The following is a 20,506-nucleotide window of genomic DNA, read 5'->3' on the forward strand; positions in this document are numbered from 1 at the left end:
TCAACTTTCAAATAAAATTATTTTTTAGTGATCCTGTCTTTTGTAGACATTGTTTATTCTTGTACTGTATAGTTGCACAGTCACTACCCACTGCTGCATGCATGCACCCCTATAATCTATTGTTCTGATCCTATGCTGGCTCAAAACATCATTAGTGTGCAAGCAGTCCTAGACCCTCCAATGCACTTAGTCCATTATCCAGCAGAATAAATGCACGCAGTCCACAGTACAGAATTTTTCAGGGATTTTCTCATTTTATAGAAAACAAAAACATGTCATTGAGCAACCCTGAGCACAATAAAATAAGCCTGCTCGTGTCTGGGCTGTCAGCAGCACTCAAGCCAGAAAACGCTTTAGTGATATAAATAATACCGCTATTGACTTCACAGACTCTGTTATGATGAGATACGACGTGAACCATCAAAATTATTAGAAAGCACCTACAAAGGAAATTACAGTTGATAAAAAAAATAACACAATAAAATGGATAGCCGGACAAAAAGAAATAACTTACCTTTGCGTCTTCTGTCCCGGATGTTCTTTTACGTTGGTGCATTTCATGATGTGATATTGTGCTTACTCAAAGCAAACATTTTACAAAAATAATCTTGTTCATACAGTGCATAGGGTTAAATCCCAAAAACTGGGGAAAAAAATCAACACAACATTTCTAACCAAACCTGCTGGAAAAAAATATGTTACAGTATATCTTTATTCAATATCCAATAAAACACAACAGAAAAATGCCTAAAAAGATACAATGCAAACACATGACATTGCACAAGGAGGAGTTGCTGAGCAAAACTGCTTAAGGCCGGCGTCCCATGTGGCGTAAAAAACAGCAGAAACACTTTGGGGAAAAATGTGACATTGTATAGTCACTGCAAAGCAAATCCAATTGTGGGAAAATAGGTGCAGTGGACATGGTCTGCATTGGGGGCCTTAGCCTAAAGGGATTTTTTTTTCAGGAACATAGCCATCTTTATATTTGTAGGCAATTATATGCTAAACATTTTTTGCAAATACAAATGCTAAAAAATTTTGCAGAGTTTGGCTGTGGCCTCACGAAGCGAAACTCTTTACAGTACCTGCAAAGTGAAGAGGATTTTGGCTAATCCCATCTACACATTGCAGAAAAATATCTACAATTTCAAAAGCCATGTCAAAAAAGCATGTCAATTATACCTATGCAAATGCTGGCAGTTTATAATATAATACGTATAACTGAAGCAGAAAGTCCACAGAGAAAAACTTTGTGGACTTTCTGTGAAAAGCGCTGCAGGAAAAACTGTGAAGTTTTTTTGCTGCATCTTGCAATGTGTGGCCTCAGGGGGAGATCACGCCACCGTTACTATTGTACATTGTTTTCTTCCGTCATAGGATGATGGCAATGGACACTGATACTGTGTCTGTTCCCATTGACACTAATGTAAACAAACATGATAGAAGCGTTTGTTTAGTTTTGTAATTGTAAATAAAGTTCTCCTTGCAGGAAGATAGTCTGTCATGTTGTTTATATTAGTGTCAGTGGGAATGGACACAAAACCAGTCAGTGACCGTTCTCTGTGACAGTTTAATGTCCGTTGCTATCATCCTACCATGGAAGACAGCAATGGACATATAGTAACAGTAGTGTGAACTCCCCCGTTTTAAAGATGTTCTCTCCACCCTATGTATAGCTTCTCCACTCCTGCTCTTTAGCAATGTTTGGCTGTTTGTCCTCACCACCCTGGTTATAATGTTGGGGTAATTTATTTATTTATTTTTTAAATTCCTTCTGCTCTTTCCTCTTTTCCCATAAATTTAGTCCCCTTTTTTACCTCTTCACTACCAAATCCTTCTTTCCCTTGGTAGGCGATTGTTTTAATTTAGGCCCCGTTCCCTCGGAGTAACGCGCCGCTCATTTAGACACGTAAACATCTGTCAGAGCAAGGCGCTTCAAAACAGATCCCATAGACTTCAATGGGTGCCGACTTACGCGCACTACACATTGAAATCAATGGGTTATAAAGCCTCCCACTGATTTCAATGTGTAGCACCCATAAGCCGGCACACATTGAAGTCTATGGGATCTGTTTTGAAGCGCCTCGCTCTGACATGTGTTTACGTGTCTAAATGAGCGGCGCGTTACTCCGTGGGAACGGGGCCTTAAACTGACCAGTTGCTTCATGTACTGGCAATATGTGACACTATCAGTCATCTTATGATTCTTATGATCTCGTCAAACACATCAGGTCAGAAGAAGGTTTTAATTTGACCAAAACGTTACTATTATTGATTTGCAACTTGTTGATTCATATATTCTAGTATTACATTTCCATTTGTTACTGTGCTGCATACGGCAACATGATTTGAAGCGTCGTATCATAACCACTAATATCTTCAAATTCATGATGGTTTATTGTTTGAGAAACAAATTGTACTTTGTAATGGCACCATTCAATATGCTGTGCAATGTACTGGGAAGCTGGAAAAAAATTCAGAATGAGGTACAATTGGAGAAAAAAATGCATTTGCGCCAATTTCATATGGGTTTAATTTTTACGGCATTCACTGTGTGGTAAAAATGACATGTTACACAGCGATACCGAATTTATGTAGTATTTGCAATGTTTTGATACCTTTTAAAAAAATTTAAAACTTTGCAAAATAGAAATAAAATTTTGTGTTGCCATGTTGTGCCATTTGCAACTTTTTTATATGTACATGTATGGAGCTGGGCGTGGCGTGTTTTTATGCGGGACAAAATGCCGTGTTTATTGATACCAATTGGGGAAAGATTTGATGGTTTGATTTTTTTCAAACCAGTGTAGGATAAATATATTTTAATAGTTCGGACATTTTGGAGTATGGGTATACCTAATGTCTTTATGTTTACTTTTCTTTTCTTTTATTTCTGATCTAGGGAAAGGGGGGTGATTTGAACTTTTTTTTGTATTTTTTTATTTTATACTTTAATTTTTTTCTTTTCTTCTTCTTCTACTTTTATGATCAGATGCCCTAGGGACCTTGAAACCTAGGGGTCTGATCACTCATACTATTCACTGCATTACTACTGTATTGTAGTGAATAGCAAAATGCCATCAGTTCTATTATACGATCCCTCTGGCAGCGTGCAATAGAGCTAATGCAATGACAAGCCTGGGAGCCTTCCATAGTCTCCAAGCTGTCATACCAACCGATCACTAGCAATTTAGATGCTGTGGTACCGTTTGACCGTGGCGTCTAAAGGGTTAACAGCCGTGATTGGTGAGGGCACCGATTGCTGCTGTTAGCAGCAGGTCCTGGCTGTGATTTTAGTATATGTTGCTTTATGGACATTTTCTATCCATCTTAGTAGTGATAGTCTTCGTCTTTATTGATTGCCAATACATAAGACCATGAATGCAGGAACTTTCTATGCTCTGTCACTTGTCAGAAACCTTCCATGATGTTTTTTTTGTGGCCAGCTTATTTTCTCATACATGTAGTGTCCCTGTGTAATAACATACGGTAGTTGCAGCAAGGACATCATGGCCAAGTTTCTGGAAAATCCCATACCATAAAAAGTTCCTGCATTCATGGTCATATCTATTGGCAAGTGAAATCAATCTTTTAGTGAGATCTTTTCACTATCAAGTGAAAAGATCTCACCACTACGTCACATAGTCGCTGTAATAGAGACAGCATACAGTATGAACAAAACAGGAGTCACAGCGCTTACACAAGTGCTGCAACCCCTTCAAGCAGGTTACCTGGGGGTGTATAAAGTGTATCAAACAGTATGTAAATAAGTAAATACAGTAGTAGCAGGTTCGACAGACATTTATAACTTGAAAACCACTATAAATATCGATATTTAAAGGGGTTTTTCTACAGTTGGTTTTTTTTTTGTTTTTTTTTTAATAAAAACAGACTTAGATTGGGTTAAAAACTTCTTTTTTTTTTTTTTTTTTTTTTTTTAAATACACACCTCACTGATTCCCTACCACCCCAATTCCAACAGTAACTAATACCCATCTGGTTTCTACTTTCTGGTCTTCTGTCACCATCAGAATATGCCTACTCAGCCAGTCAATGACTATAGTAATGATCCGCCTCGGCAGTGACTACTGAGCAGGCGTTTCCTGTGTATGAAGACAGGACCAGGAGGTAGAGACCAGCTGGGACTTAGCATTCTGACAAAGCACATGGTCATGTAGCCTTTTCTTATGGACCTCTATACAAGACTGTGCATTATTGCGGTTCAGCGTGAGGGCCTGACAGGTCCTGTCCTTGCCCATTTTTGGGTTCAAGTTGAATTAATTAAAATGTATGGAGGGTACAAACGTCACACTGATCTCACCCCTGTGCTGTCCAATGCCATTTTCTCATGGGTTTCGTACTTGCACACATTGCATTTAGCCTCAATAAGCCTTGAAATGGTGATGGTTCTCTGTTTGACATCCCCTTTAAGCCTATGGGGTTTACATATTTTATTTATCTCAAAAGAAGTCGCCTTGAGTCCTCTTGTAGGTAGTCGCCAGGTTCATGTAAGTCATAATGCCAAACAAAAACTAAAGTGCTTAGGTTCAGTCCTGTTTTGACAAGGTACTGTGGCTATTTATAAAGTGCTGCATATAGAGAGCCATTGCTTGTTTTGTTATGATTGCTTATTGATCTTGATGTGCATAGCCATCTGTTCGTTTGAGGTCTATAAAGTGGCTGTTGACATAAGTAATTGTGCTGACCATAGAAACCAATGAGATCTTTTCTTTATTTTCAAGGAAAAAGTCAGAAGTTGTTCTGCACCAACAGTTTATTAGAACCACTTTATATGGTGTCTCGCCTGATACTTCCCATCCTCAACCTGTGGCTCATGTTTCATGCTGCAGATTTGTGTGTAAAGTCTTTTTTTTTTTTTTTTTTAATGTAGATTGTGAGCCCCACATAGAGCTCACAATGTACATTTTTTTCCCTATCAGTATGTCTTTGGAATATGGGATGGAAATCCATGCAAACACGGGGAGAACATACAAACTCCTTGCTGATGGTTTTTTGCCCTTAGTGGGATTTGAACACCAGAGCTCCAGCGCTGCAAGGCTGCAGTGCTGACCACTGAGCCACCGTGTGGCCCCGCTTGTGTGTAAAGTCTGCAGCCTATCTGCCACACGTGAAGATACTTTAGCAATTTTAATGGGTAAGGCTACATTCACATGACAGTGAATAATGTTTGTGGGACTATCCGTTGTCACAGAATATCATGTCCTATTTTTGGCTGTTTTCACGGATTACTCCATATTCTGATATGTATGGGGATCCATGAAAACAGCCTTGGGTGCAAGACTGATGTGAAAAATTGACTCTTTTCACAGCCGATCTGCACCTCTATCAATCTATCATAAAAGTGCTGGTGGAAAGTATTAGGAGTGTAAAAATCCAACTGTGCCAGCCAGAGCAGTGGACCTATATAGGACAGGACATGTACACTTTTTAAGGATCATTTTAATGGAATCTTAGGATGTCTCTCACTTTAAATGTGGTAATTCTTTTTGCTTACATGTAGCGGCCTTGTTCCATACTGACACTCAAGAATGCCTCCAGTGACTCGCAAAGCGCTCCTCTTCAAGGCATACACGCTGATATAATTGATACGTTAGTGCCCAAGTTCTGCTATCAGGGATTTGTAAAAGAAAATCATAAACCATATGCATATCTAATTCATACTGTTGTATGTATCATTTTATCATTGCAGGGAGCCTGTCAGGTTCTATTTTCCGCCATCATGTGCAGGATGAAGCAGTGACCTTTACTTTGGTGTCCTTCTGTAACTTTTCTATTGCAGCAAATGTCTGAAATCATAAAAAGTCATATGTAAAATAACCAAAGTAGCCACAGTGGATGGGTAGCAGCTTCAGCCTAGTACCGCTGTACAATTGTTATTCACACATCCTGGGCATGATCGACATCTACCTCATGACTTCAGGAAGTAAGAGGACGGTGAGGGAGGTGAAGCAGGAGGTGTGATGAGCTAGTGGATGTCATGACTGCGCTGAAGCTGCTCCCCACCCAAGGTGATTACTTTGGTTCATTTACATATGACTTTTTATTATTTCAGACATTTATAACTTCACTTATCTGCACCAGAAGATTACTGAGGGGCAGCAATGAGAAGCAAATTACTTCATCATGCGCATGATGTTTTTGGTAGAAAAAAACACCTGACAGGTTCCCTGTAAAGGCAATCCTCATGAGTGGAACTAAAATAGTGGGTCCAACTGCAATGATTAAATAAAACGGATCTAGATTACTGTGAGAAAAACACTATACACCATCCAATTCCCTCAAAATGTAACTCTTTAAATTAAAGCATGGCTTAAGTTATATTTTTTATAATTATAGTGCAGGTAAATATCAATTTTGCAATATACTTCATTGAAGATATCCTGTTTCTTCACTTGTTTGACTTCATCTGCCACTCTCCAAATCTGTACAATAGAAGTCACTAGAAGGGGTAAGAAAAGGAGAGCTCCTTAAAGCAGAGCGACATCTCTACCACAGAGAGGGAGTTCTGTTTCTCAACACAACTGGATTATCAGGAATTAATATCCAGTTCTTTATTGACAGAAGTGACTCATATAATAGTAGAGACGGCCTTAGGGTGCATGCACACTACGTAACGCCGGGCGTGTATGAGAGCCGTACACGCCGGCGTTACAGCAGGGCTGCCGAACACTTCCCATTCACTTCAATGGGAGCGCTCGTAAACGCCGCTGTTACGAGCGCTCCCATTGAAGTGAATGGGAAGTGTTCGGCAGTCTGCCGTAATGCCGGCGTGTACGGCTCTCATACACGCCCGGCGTTACGTAGTGTGCATGCACCCTTATATCTCCATCATTCTCCTTCACCTCCACCCCTCCCCTTTCCATAGACCTCATTGTAAACTGACAGTGTTTGTGTACGAAGCAGAATCCGCCTCAAGAAAGGGCTTGTCTCTTCTGTTTTCTGCAAGTGGGAACAAACCGCTCGCTGAAAAAGGAGCCCATTGAATTCAATGGGAGGCGTTTTTTTGAGCCGGAATTTGACGCGGATTCTGTGTCAAAATCTTGACCAAAAACCCCATGTGAACCCGGCTTGATACTTAAAGACACAAAAAACTCCACAAAAGTTTAAGTATGCTTTAAGATATCTTTCAGATACTCAATTTACAATGCTTTTAGATACTTGTGCTATATTTCGAAGTAAATTGCCTTGGTAGTTCAAATGAGGGAGAATGCAATGATTTGGTCCTGGATCTGCTGTGTGGGTTACAGGTAGTGGAGTTTTGGGCAGTCACGTGTACATTACATTAATGGTGTGCACATGGAAGTGAGTCCAGCATAGTTTTCCTGCAGTATATATACTGTATTTGTTGTACCGATTGGCACCAGCTATTACTTTGCAGTGCCAGCATGATGTGTCTGTCTTTGTATCTGACATGCCAGTTCTACTTCCTGATGGCATTATTTCTGAACAGTTTGGAGGGGTTATAAATTATTCAGGGAACCATAGAGGGCATTTGGATCAATTTTCTAGCAGTCTGCCTTCCTAAATGAGTCTATAAAGCTCTCAAGTTTCCTGTGAAGTATTTTTCCTACATAAATACTTGTAAATTTGGTTGTCTCAGGCGTTGTAAAAGTAATGGGTGAAAGTAGTTAATATGATAACAGTTATGCCGCCATATAAATTTCATTTACACTTTTCTATAGTTTGACATGCTGCGCCTCTAAATCATGGTATTGCGCAAGTGTTCCTCGATCATAGTGTCTGCTAAAAAAAATATCATCTAGAGCAGAGGGCACATCAAATTTCAGATCATGTTGTAGCATGGGGTTAGGCCATTAAAATCAGATCGGTCGGGGTCTCACATTTATCAGCCCCATTTATCTGATGATATTGGAAGTTGTGACTGCGGGAACCAGCATAGTGTATGAAGCCAGAAGCAGGCAGCACCATACACTGTGTGGTGGCCGTTCATGATTACTACAGTTTAACTCCATTCAAGTGAAATAGCAGCTGAGCTGCAGTAAGGCTGGATTCACATGTGTGTTGAAGTCTTCATAGGAGAAACCGCCACAGATTCTGCTTAAGATAGGCATAGAGAAAAGTCCTGCAAGGAGGACTTCTCTCTTCCTTGGTTTCACTATAAATCTAACAGACATCATTATAAACCTGGGTAGCCTCTTTGTAACCGGACAGGGTTTCCGCCATTTAGTTTCCAATGCGGGCCTCAATGAGTTTGAACCTAGCATAAAAATCAAGCAAGTCAGACAACTATTTCTATTGGATGCTGAGCACAGAGCTTTGAGTATGGAGAGAGTGACTGAGCATGGGTGTCCACCTGCACTCAGCTCATTAGGTGGACATGAAGAAGCTGTCTATTCTGGACACCAGGTGGTGTCATACTACATAGATAAATGTAAATATTCACTGGATCTTTTATTTTCATTTTTTAACAGCATGTAAATGGCAAATATCATTAATTCTTTTATGATCTATACCATATATTAAATATGACTGCCCCATTAAAGGGGATCTATCATTTGAAAATCGCCGTAACCGCCTCCATTGTCTATAGTCTCGAACCTGCACTTTGAAATGTTGGGCATGCACAGTAACGCTCCGTTTTGAGTGCTACTGCGCATGCCCAAGTGCCATTTAATTGTGCAGGGAGCTCAGTTCCCCTGAGAACTACACAAGCGTGCTGCACATGCGCAGTGGCACTCGGGCATGCACAGTAGCGCTCAGAACGGAGCGTTACTGCGCATGCCAGAGATTTCAAAGCGCAGGATCGAGACTACAGGCGGTCACAGCTATGGAGGAGGAGGGCATCACGGAGCACAAGCAAAGGAGAGGGCGTTACAAAGGTATGATGCAGGAGGGTGCTCGATGGTTTGGGGAACACCCAGGGTGCATGGAGAGGTTCATTTACATATTGGTTATATCAATATGTAAAAAAAACGGGGGGGGGGGGGGGGTCTTTTCAAAATCTAGTAGCAGCAACTGAATGGCCTTTTTAAAGGCTATTCAAGCATATCAATATCTAAAATGACGATTTTCAAATGATAGAGCCCCTTTGAAAAACTTGATTTTTACTGACTTTTTTTCACTTTACTACCTACATGTCATGTCCAAAAATCCCCTCCCCCCATAGCGATTATAGTGGCATGCAATAATTATAGGGGCTTTTGATAGGAGCAGAAACTTGCCTTTATTTGCCACAAAGTAATGAAACTTTGCAGAGATAATCGTCTTTTTATGAATATGCAAATCAGCTTAGAAGTGCATTTGGTCGGGGCAGTTTTACCAGTTTTGCTTCTAGACAGCAGTGATGCAGGCAGAGGCTGACAATGTCATGACTAAAGGGGCAACTTTGGGTTATCATGATGGGGGAGAGCTGTAACACGTACTGTCTGTAGACAAATCAGGCCCCGCCCCCAGTGCAATTTGTACATCCATAGAAAGATGATTATTTCTGCATTGCTTCAATGGTTTGTGACCACACAGGTATGTTTATGCTCTTATTATAAGCCCCAACACAGCAGCATTATTGCTTTGGGAAGCATTTTTAGACTTGACAGACGCCATGATTTTTGCACAAATTGCTCCTGTGCATCTTGATTTGTAAATCCCTATTGTGTGAGAGATTATAAAGCTTAGTAAATAAATGTGTTTTAGTCAGATTGTATTTCACTACTTTAAGCACATACTTCGGTGTTTGTCAAGGTATACCAATACATGACTAAGAAATAGTAGTAACAGACTTATCTAGATCAGAAGAGTCCATCCCCAGCGGGGAAGTGCACAGATGGCTGAGCCCTTCTTTAAATCAAGATATTTAGAAGCCTGGACTACTGCCATATTGTAAGAGGCCCTGGCAGAAAACAGTAATTATGCTAGAATAAATTAAGGACATTTACTTTTTAATGACTCATCCCTTTAAGGGCTGTTGTGAGGACTTGATATTCATCATCTGGACACGTTATTGTGGTGCATTGGTAGGTAATTGGGCAGTAACCCCTGACTGCTTGGAGTTCCCAGACTATACTGAGTGTGAAACCTCTGCTCGCTCTGACAAATTGAGAACACTGAATTGCACAGAACGCAATTGACTGTTCCAGGAATATGATCTTTATAATGAATGTAATGCTTTGTAAGTAGCAATATAAGTCACGTTATGAACTGTCTTGGATAGAAGAGGTCAGCACTGTACATGGGAAATATAAAAGATTTGGCATCGCCTTATCTATCAGCAGCACTTCTCTAAGACACGTTGTGAATCTTGTTTGTTTGCAGAAGATATATGTAACAATTCTTTGGTATATTTCATCAGTGGTAGCATGATCTACAATATAGGAAATTATATTTGATGTAGGGATATACATTATTTTACCATTAGAAACAATGTTTCCCTCTTTTCTTCTGTTCTTATATCTAAGTGTATGTACAAAGCATTGTAGTTATATCAAATAAACCCTAAAGTGCATTTCTTTTAGTGGAATAAGTTTAACCACTGGTGTTCTACAGTAATAGTACAGTGCACAACAGTAACTCATTCACATAGCGCAACACATCGGTTACTTTATACTCCCTTACATCTCTTCTTTAAATAAAATATTAGGGAACCGACAGCAATGAAGTAGTACAGATGTGCCCAACCTTACACTAGGTTCACACCTGCGTTCAGGGTCTCCGTTCTATGGGTCTCCTGAAGACGAAAACCATAGACCGGGTCCGGCCGTGAGCGGCGGTGAGCGTATTAGGCTCTCCATCGCAAAACCGTTTTTTTTAAATCCGGACACAGAATACTGCATGTCCGACTCTGTGTCCGGATTATAAAACCCGGTTTCGCGGCGGAGAGCATAAAACGCTCACCGCCGCTCACAACCAGACAGCTTTCTCACCCATTCAAATGAATGGGTGAGAAAGACTCCTGCAGGTTTCCGTCTCCTGCCTCTGTTTTATGCAGGAAACGGAAACCTGAAGTACGGAGACCGGGCGCAGATGTGAACGAGCCAGTATACTTGAATATAGTTATACTGATAGAGATATATAGGATAGAGAACTTTTCATGTTATTTTGAAGAACTGGTCATCACATGGACAGCCAGGAAGAGAGGTAATGCCAGGTATGTCAAGGGTGCACAACCTTTTATGGACGAAAGGCCACAATGTCAGATTGCAATAAACCAAAAAGATGTATTCTAATCTAAGAAGTTTAGAACATACTGGCAGTATATTGTATAAATGACTCACTTTTGAGAAATCCACCCATATTGAGATTGGTGTCGCCTGCACTCCTGAGAACAGACAGTGAGGTGACTACACAAGACAGTAGCACTCCACGCTTAAGTTGTTATTATTGCAGTAATTCCTGTTGCAAGGGGAAGGAGTTTGGACGAGGCTGCCGGAGCTGGAACATTGGAGATAAGTTAGATTTTTAGAGAAAATATAGTTTTTAAACAAAAAATATCTGGGGAGCACTGTCTGCTAAATGGCTCCCTCCGGCTTCTACTAGGGCTGGGCAATTAATTGAGAAATAATCGGAACTGAACATCAACCAGGATAACCGACATGATTTTGTTATTTTGGTTCAGTCATTTCAATATTTGTGATTTTCTGTCTGCAGTTTTGTTCAGACTGAACACGTCTGAATCGGAGCTGCTACTATTATACTCTGGGGTCTGTTGAGACCCCAGAGTATAATGAGCGGACGCCCAGGGGAGGTGATCAAACATAAAAAACAGTGTTAGTCACCTCTCCCGGGCTCTGGTGCAACGCCTTGCTGTCTCCAGGGCTTCTGACTCATGTCAGGGTTTGATGAGGCCTGTGATTTGACCCCAGTGGGGCACGTGGCGTTCTGATACATAGACACAAGCACAATGCTATGTGACTGCACCCGCTGACTAGAAGTGTTATTTCTATCGACAGTACTGTCACTTACAAATTACCTATGGAGCACTAAATTATGACAGGTATGGCAAATGTACAAGGTTCAAGGATTTTTTTTTTCTCAGGCTTCTCCTTTACCAAGTACTCCATATGTTCTAGTATCTCTCATGTCTAATCTCAGACAAAGAAAACAATAAACTAATCCATTGTTTGTCACCATATTTAGGTAAGAAGGATAAGCAAAGTACAATGCACAGTATCCAGGAATCCCTGGAACTTAGACCCTTTCTGGAAGCCAGGGAAGATGTTCTTCTGTTGGCGTGTAAAAAAGATCAATACCAAAAATGTACTTGTCAGCACTGTTGGCATGCATAGAAATCAATCCTGAAAATGTTCTTGTCACCAAAGTTTAAGAGGCTCTGTCATCTCTCTTGACATGTCTGGTTAAGTAAATACTTATATTCCTCATAATATAATAATTCTGCAGCATCTTTTTTTCTCTTTTAAGCTGTTCTGTTTGTCTTTTATTCCTACTAGAAAATTTTAAGTAAATTGACAAATGGGTGTTCTCAGTTGGGGGTGAGTGCCTACACAAATGGACAATGTCCAAGAAGTGCTGACTGTGTTGGCACACATCCTTATGACATGGACAGAGGCAACATCTAGTTTTCAATGTATTCCTCAATGCAGAGCAAGTGAGGACGTCTCTTCCTTCCATGTTGACTCTGACTCTTGGTTATATGACTGACTCAGCTCTACTCTATGTACATACAGCAGGAGTAGAGCAGAACTGGTGATGTCACGGAGCCAAAGCAGCATTAGGGAAGGCAGGATGCGGAAACTTCCAGCACCACGATGCACTCTGCAAATGTAATCTTCCAGGCTTCAGGGGATCTGTGTGTGTTTGTGTGTATATATATATATATATATATATATATATATATATATATACAGTATATATGCTAGTAATAAAGCTTATCCAATACAGTGAATGTACAGGCTGGTAAGCATTATTGTTCCCTCCATAACCCCTTTAAGCTATCGGTATGTTGTTGGAATTACTACTTGTCTTTTCATATAGAAAATTATTGCTGTCAGTAAAGTTGCGTTGAAATATTGTAAGAGGACTGCCTGTTTGGTAAGGCAAAATAACATTGTCCAGCCAAAATTGTGTTGTGGGTGGAAAGTGATGTAAGACGTAATCTTTGTTAGATCTAGTAACAATCATTCTTCTGGTAAACTAGAGGGATATTTGCTGGGGATGCTGAGTTTGCATTACCCTGGCATATAACTGCACAGTCTTCTAATCTTTACATTTTATCAGTGGAAATACACTGCCTGCATCAGGAGATCATTGCATAGTGACAAGGTGTCACTACAACTAGAGATAGGACAGATGATGTACATAAACACACGTCCCCTGTGCCCTCATCTGCCAGCAGCAGCAACCAGTAAGCTGAAACAGGACAACACACACAAACACATTTACAGTACAGTATATCCTATATTTTGACAGAATGTAATGCAAGTTGTGTTAGATTATAATAGACTGTGTGCACTAACTATTGCTGTTTGTTATAGACTAGGCTGGGATACGCAGCACAGTGGCTCAGAGCTTTGTTTGCACTGTTGTTGCACTGGGACCCTGAGCTTATCTCCGACATATATCAGCTCTTCCTCCAAAATTTAATTCTTACTCTCAGAAATTGGTCTTAGTTGGCCTCTTTTTTCAAAGGCAATGTCCATCTTCGCAACCAGTTTTTTAAAATTGTCATAATGCATCTCAGATTCAAAAAACAGCAATTTTCCAATAGGTCTTACAACAACAACAAAAAAACCCATATAATTTTGTTTCTACAGCTTGTATGCAGACCTGTGTGACGCCATGGTAACAGACAATAAACAAACACTGTGTAGTCTGATCTTACAGTCATACTCCCTTAGGGTGCATTCACACTGAGTAAACGCTAGCTTATTTTGTAGAGTAAAATTACACTTGTAAATTTTGCTATCCCATTGACTTCAAGGATATTTTTTTACAAGTGTAAAAATACGCCTGTAAAAAATACGCCTGTAAAAAATACGCCTGTAAAAATACGCCTGTAAAATGTCATTGAAGTCAATGGGATAGCAAAATTTACAAGTGTAATTTTACTCTACAAAATAAGCTAGCGTTTACTCAGTGTGAATGCACCCTTAAAGGGGCTCTATCATTGGGAAAAGTCATTTTTAACTAAGCACATACTTGCATAGCCTTTAGAAAGGTTATTTCACACCTACCTTTTGTATTTAAATCACCTCAGAAGTTTTTGAATGAGCCCGTTTTTTAGTCATATGCTAATTAGCCTCCAGCGAGCACCCCAGAAGTGTCTGTGAGCACCGTCTGCTATTCTCTGCTATGTGTGTGAGAGCAGAGAGGCTGCTGCTGATGATAACTCATCTCTCTGATGACTATGCCAGGTCATTTATGTGCCTAATTGTTATATTAGTACGGGTTCTACGGTTTATTTGGTGTCACAATTTGGTAGTATTTGATTGTTTTGTTTCTCTTGGATTTTTCCACAAGGATATTGATTTTTTTTTCTTACTTTTTATATTAATTTAATTCATTCCACTGTGGCCTTTGCTGTACGCTTTAGGTCAGCATCCTGATACGATTACATGGTTTTTCTCTAAGTCCTAGAGTCCCACAGACTGCATCAATTTTTCCACCTAGATTTCTCTACGTTCTTCTGCAGTCGTTTTTCCCATCTATTTTTAAGGTTGTGACTCCAACACACCTATCTAATTCTAAATAATGTAATATTCTGGGATTCCAGTTTCCATTTGATATTCTGACACTGTGTACTGGAACGCAGAGTACATTTTGAGATATTTTTTTTGGTATTTCAGCACATAACAATTTCATCTATTCTAGCACTGTAGGTAGCACTGTAATTATAGGCGTCCTTACCGGGATCCATCATAGTGTCACCATTATCTTTCATTCGTTCTGTTTATAGGAGCAGTAAACAGAAAAGCTAAATGGAAAGTCATTTATAAAAATTAGTGCAGAGAAATACAAAGCGTTGCCCCAAGCAGCCAATAAGATCTCCGCTGAGGGGAAAAAAAGGTGATTGGGTTTTTTAGATGCAATTAATCCATTCTCTGTCTCTACGATACCTTCTTTTTTTTTGCATAAGATACCTTGACTCAAAGCTGAAAAATGATATTGATGATGGTAATTATGATGTGGATAATCCATAAAATGTTAGAGTTGTTTTGCTGAATGAATTTACAGATTGCTAGCCATCTGTCAAAGTCAGCTATATACACTGTTAGTTTATAGGCACGCGTATATTTACCGGCTTTTGTAAACATGCAACCCTATCAGAATGGAAATGCCCAAAAACTGTCAGGAATGCCTCTTTTAGTACAAATTTATATAAACCAATCTCCTTTAAAGGATCGGCATACCCTCAAGCATCAGATAAAGATTGTAACCTTTCACTTCAATTCCTGTCCTCACAGGGGGAGCCTAATTTCTCAGCTATACACATACACTGGAGCCAATCTCATAGGAAACCAATTAACCTAGCAGTATGGTTTTGTAGTGTAAGTGGAAACCTGGACGCAATGCAGACTAACACAGAGAAAACATACATGTGTGATGGGACACGTAACCACTGCAGCCAATAAGTATTGGCTGTAAATATTGGCTGCAGTGGTGGAAGTCATCGGATTGTAAGGACAGACCATCAGAGAACCTGCTCTGTAATAATGGGGGAATGAAGTGGTGAGTAATGGTTGGCATTGAGTGTATTCCTATGCAACTCCCTGATACCCTACGACTACTTACACATCTGTGTTGGGGTCTCCCTTTGGAAGTATGCGTCCAAAACCACTGGATAAAAAAGTCCTGCAAGTCTAACTTTTTTGTTCCGTGATTTCATGTTTAATAAACAATGAAAGGATACCATTATAGTTAATGGAGTTCATCGGACTCCATATGTGACCGCTGTTGTAGCAGTCTGCCTATTGTATGCTATGTATGTAGAGTTCAAGTTACTACCACTGACATACAAAGCCATCCACAATCTGTCCCCTCCATAAATCTCTGACCTCATCTCCCGCTACCTGACCATATGTAACCTCAGATCCTCCAAAGACCTCGTACTCCGCTCTGCCCCTTATCCGCTCTTCACATACCCGTCTCCAAGATTTCCCCTGTGCATCCCACTAAGTCTGGAACTCATTACCAAGACACATAAGGCCCTGAAGACTCACCTCTTCAGGAACGTCTACAACCTTCAGTAACACTACTGTCACCACATCACCATCTGAACAGTCTCTCCCCTCACCTTCTGTCTCTATCCCTCTTCCCTCTTAGCCTGTAAGCCCAGTTCATATCAGAGTGTAGGGGGATAGTCTTCCATAGAAGCTCATAGCACAGAGTTAGAGGAAGATTCCCCTACTCATGGCACAGTATAGGTTGAAGATTGTCTACAGTATCTCATTGCACAGTATAAGGAGAATATTGTGTACATTATCTCATAGCGCAGTATAGGGGGAAAATCATCAACAGTATCTCCTATCACAGTGTAGGAGATTGTCTACAGCAGCTCACAGTGTAAGGGAAAGATCATCCTCAGTTGCTCATAGGACAGTGATTGTTTACTACAACGCCCAGTGCACAGCACAATGTAGGGGGAAGATCACATACACACTCATAGCATTGTGCAGAAGAAACATTGTCCACAGTTTATAGCATACTCATAATAGCACAGTGTGGGGGGATATTGTCCACAGCAGCTCACAGCAAAGTATGGAAGAAGATCATCTACAAAAGCTCATGAACACCAGTTCACAGGGGAAAGGAGGGGGAGATACACATCACAAGTGTGAATGTAGAATAGGAGGTAAACCAACTATGAAGATTGTTGAATGCATAAGCATGAAATCTTATCAAACCTATCTGGCGTGGATTTGAGCTATCATTCACAGAAGTTTCTAGCTTAAATCATGGTGAATTTGCTTTGACACAAGAGACTATGCCCCCTCCTGTCTGCTAACTTGTAAAAACTGGTGAAGATGGTATGAAAAGCTGCAAATTTTGGTAAAAAATAATCATCTGGCATAAAGGATTAATGACTTCTCCCTGACACACGTACATGCTGGCAACTGAATTAACATGAGTGGGTTAATTGACAATTCAGACATCATAGTACACTGGGAAATCTGGCATACCGCCCCATGAACCACCAAAGTGATAGTTACTTGTAATGCCATATATATGCTCCTTTATGTCCTGAAATCAAAGTAATACAATAGAAAGATATTTTATTTCCTTGATAGAAGGTTGTGTGAAGAACAAAGCTGGAGAGTGACAATGTGGGCTCATTGAAGCAATCGTTTGACATTTATTATATTGCAGATTACTTGTATGGAATTGATCGGGATCCTGTTAGCACGAGTGTCAACTGAACCTGTAATATTAGTTCTGCTTTAAATGCATGTTTTATTTTCTCAGAGTTATTCGTATCGTCTTCCATAATTATGAAATAGGAGCTTGTAGATACAGCTGATATAAATAATATTTCTAACCTTTCACCTTGAGCTAACCCAGTGAGCACGCCTATGTAAATGTAGTGCGAGGAAAATCCTACAAGTAATATTCTCATACAAGTAAATGAATTACTGGTCAGTCACCCACATCAAATAATTTCCAGCTCACATGTGGTTATAGCAAGAGTCCATCATTACATTATTAAAATTTATTAGACAATTAAAACTGATTCATTGTATAGTTGTGGAAGCATGACACCAAGAACATACAGTGTCTGCGACTAGTTTTAAAGGGGAAACCAGCCAAATATGATCTCTTCATGGTATTGACACGTCAGAAGATCACTCCAGCGAAGTCTATGAACTTAAAGCAATGTATAAAGTCAGAATAAAAGAGCTGGACTCCAATATATTGCATCCAAACAAGTTTGGCATCACTGGGATTAAAGTTACAGGAAATGTTGTCATTGATTTTAATTACTACATTAACAGAATTCTGGCAACGATGCCAAAGGAGATAGATAGTTATGGTGTTTTAGAAGCTGAAGCTCAATCCTACTGCTAACAGGGAACCGTTTCATGTTTGTATTAAAAATATACTTAAGATATGCATTTACAGCTTGTATGTTAGGCATGGTCAGCAGTTATCTCATGATAGTCAGCTGGCAGGACTATACAGAGTGTTAGTCACTTGTACATGTGTTTGTTCCCAATCGTTGTCCAACATTCATACTGTAAATTGCTTGTCATTGAAACCATTTTTTATAAGATGGTGACATGCTATGTACCCAAGGCCATTTTAGGAGGCCTTGTTTAATTATATTTTTTTAAGTGGGCCCCTATCCTAATTTAATTTCTCCATAACTACCCCCTCACAAGGCCCCTTGCTTCTTCAACCACCACACAAAAAAACAAACAAAGAATACTCACCTAACCCCATTCTGACGGACCTGCAGGCTCTGGCTGTAATGATATCTGCAGCTCTCCACTCATTGTTCTTCTTTGCTGCAGACATCATCAGCCAAATTCACGGAGCTAATAACTCCAATGTTGTATTCAATCTCTATCTGTTGGAATTGTTGCCTCCTGTCCAGAACAACTTTCCTGCTCGATCCGGCTGAAGGGGCCCCTGTAGCCATAGGGCCCGATGCAGCTACACCGCTGGTCCTATAGTTAAAGCGGTCCTACGTGTCCCGGGATGTAGCTATTGCCCCATCCACCCCATGGTCTGCTGGTGCTTCCAGGTGAGAGTGAATTAAATGCTGATTCAATTCAGCTGGATATCATTATTTGCCATACTGTTTTGCTAAGATACTGTCCCCTTCTATATTCATTACAGGGCGGTATGTCGCTGGGAAGCAGGGACTCGTCGCAGCATAGACAACTATAATGCTAGGATTCCTTCTTCCTGTACACTGTTCTGGATGTGAAATCCTGCACTCACACGGGACCACACTTTCATCATTGGTATTCATTTTCATTAGTGTAGAAAAAAACAGCACCTGTGTAAATGCAAGTAAACATAGCATGTGTGTAATAGTACCCTAAAAAGACAACTATTGCACATGGCACAGAGCATGCCCACTACATTCTCAAATATAACTTCATAAATTGTTTAAGGCCCGGGCCCCACATTGCAGAAACACAGCTTTTTTTGTTGCAGATTTTGCTGTGTTTTCTTGGGCCAAAGCCAGGAGTAGATTGAGCAGAAGGTAGAAGTATAAGAATTTCCTAAATATTTCCCATTCCTTTTGCAGCCATTCTTGGCTTTGACTCAAAAAAATGAAGCAAAACCTGCAATAAAAAAAACCCTGCATTTCCACAACGCTGACATTATCGCTGGGAGTTAAGGAGCGCCCCCCTCACAGTATAGCACTACACACAGTACTGTCAGCTAGACAGTCAGGAATGCCATTCTGAAAGTGAAGAACTATCGGTAAATGCGCTGAAAACTCTTCACCTGGAGCACACTACGGGAAAACCAACAGTGTGCTGAATTCAGCGTACTGTCAGCTTTCTAGCGGTATGTAAAACTATGTGTGCCTGAAGACATGAAAGGTCTTCTTTAAGGAGTTTTCTGGGACTTCACTATTGGTGACCTTTCCTTAGAATATGTCATCAATATCAAAGTCAAATATCAATTGTCAAAGGTCCAACACTTTAAAGTCTTATGGAAATGAAGTGGGTGGTGCACTGGGGAATGGACCAATAGCTCCAAGGAGCTCTGCTCTTGTCACTTAGACCTCTTTTGACTCCTGCCTGTATCACTCCATGCAATGGGAGTTGATCTCCCGACTTCTATGACATCACCCATCCTACTTAAGCATTAAAAGCAGTGCTCCAAAAGATGAAGGCCCACCCCCAGTGCTCCAATATCCTCTTTTGCGTATCACTTCAGAGTAATTTTTCTTCAAATCTACATAAGTCACATAGATAACAAAGATATTGTTTAGTAATGTGGTGGTGGCAGTTCAGTATGTTTGAGGGAGTTTACTCTCTTTATTATTATATGATCTATCCAATTTTTTGGGGTAGCGCCTTTCTATGTGGAAATGAAAGCACTGCCATTAGGTTTCAATGTTCATTCTTAGGAGGACCAGCTTAGGTCTCTTGGTAAATTTAGTTTGTCCTACATCCATCTTATATTCATTATTTTTTACGATCTCAGAAACCTGTGTCCACATCAGACAATTCCCAAAATAAACCTAGAAATGAATGATAAAAGTAAGAAATATAGATGCCTTCACTGGTTGTCAGTCTGATGCGTTTTCTGTATGATCCTGTTACAGTCTTGTAGAATTCCTTCAGTAAGCACAAGGATTAATCTCATGCTAATAACTTGTAATTTCAAACAATGAGGTTTAGCAAAGGGAACATGACTTAGGCCGGGGCCCCACGGGACATAAACGCCGCGATTTACCCGCAGTGGAGATCTCTGCGAATCCCATGCCCACTTTGCGGTAAAAAACGCAGCGCGGACACGCTGCAATTTGCAGGACTTGTCCTGAGTTTTACCCCTCACTCAGGACTCCCTCCACAAACTCCTCATAATATACGCGCATGTATATGGGACC

General features: G+C 40.2%; 1 protein-coding gene across 8 annotated transcripts in view; it reads left to right on the forward strand.

Annotated features, from left to right (window-relative positions):
• The window catches only part of IQSEC1 (IQ motif and Sec7 domain ArfGEF 1), a 468,208-nt gene that overhangs the window by 157,781 nt on the left and 289,921 nt on the right, over window positions 1–20,506 (forward strand). The gene's annotated exons all lie outside the window — the stretch shown is intronic.

This window comes from Leptodactylus fuscus, chromosome 9, assembly GCF_031893055.1.
Source record: "Leptodactylus fuscus isolate aLepFus1 chromosome 9, aLepFus1.hap2, whole genome shotgun sequence".
Taxonomy (NCBI): domain Eukaryota; kingdom Metazoa; phylum Chordata; class Amphibia; order Anura; family Leptodactylidae; genus Leptodactylus; species Leptodactylus fuscus.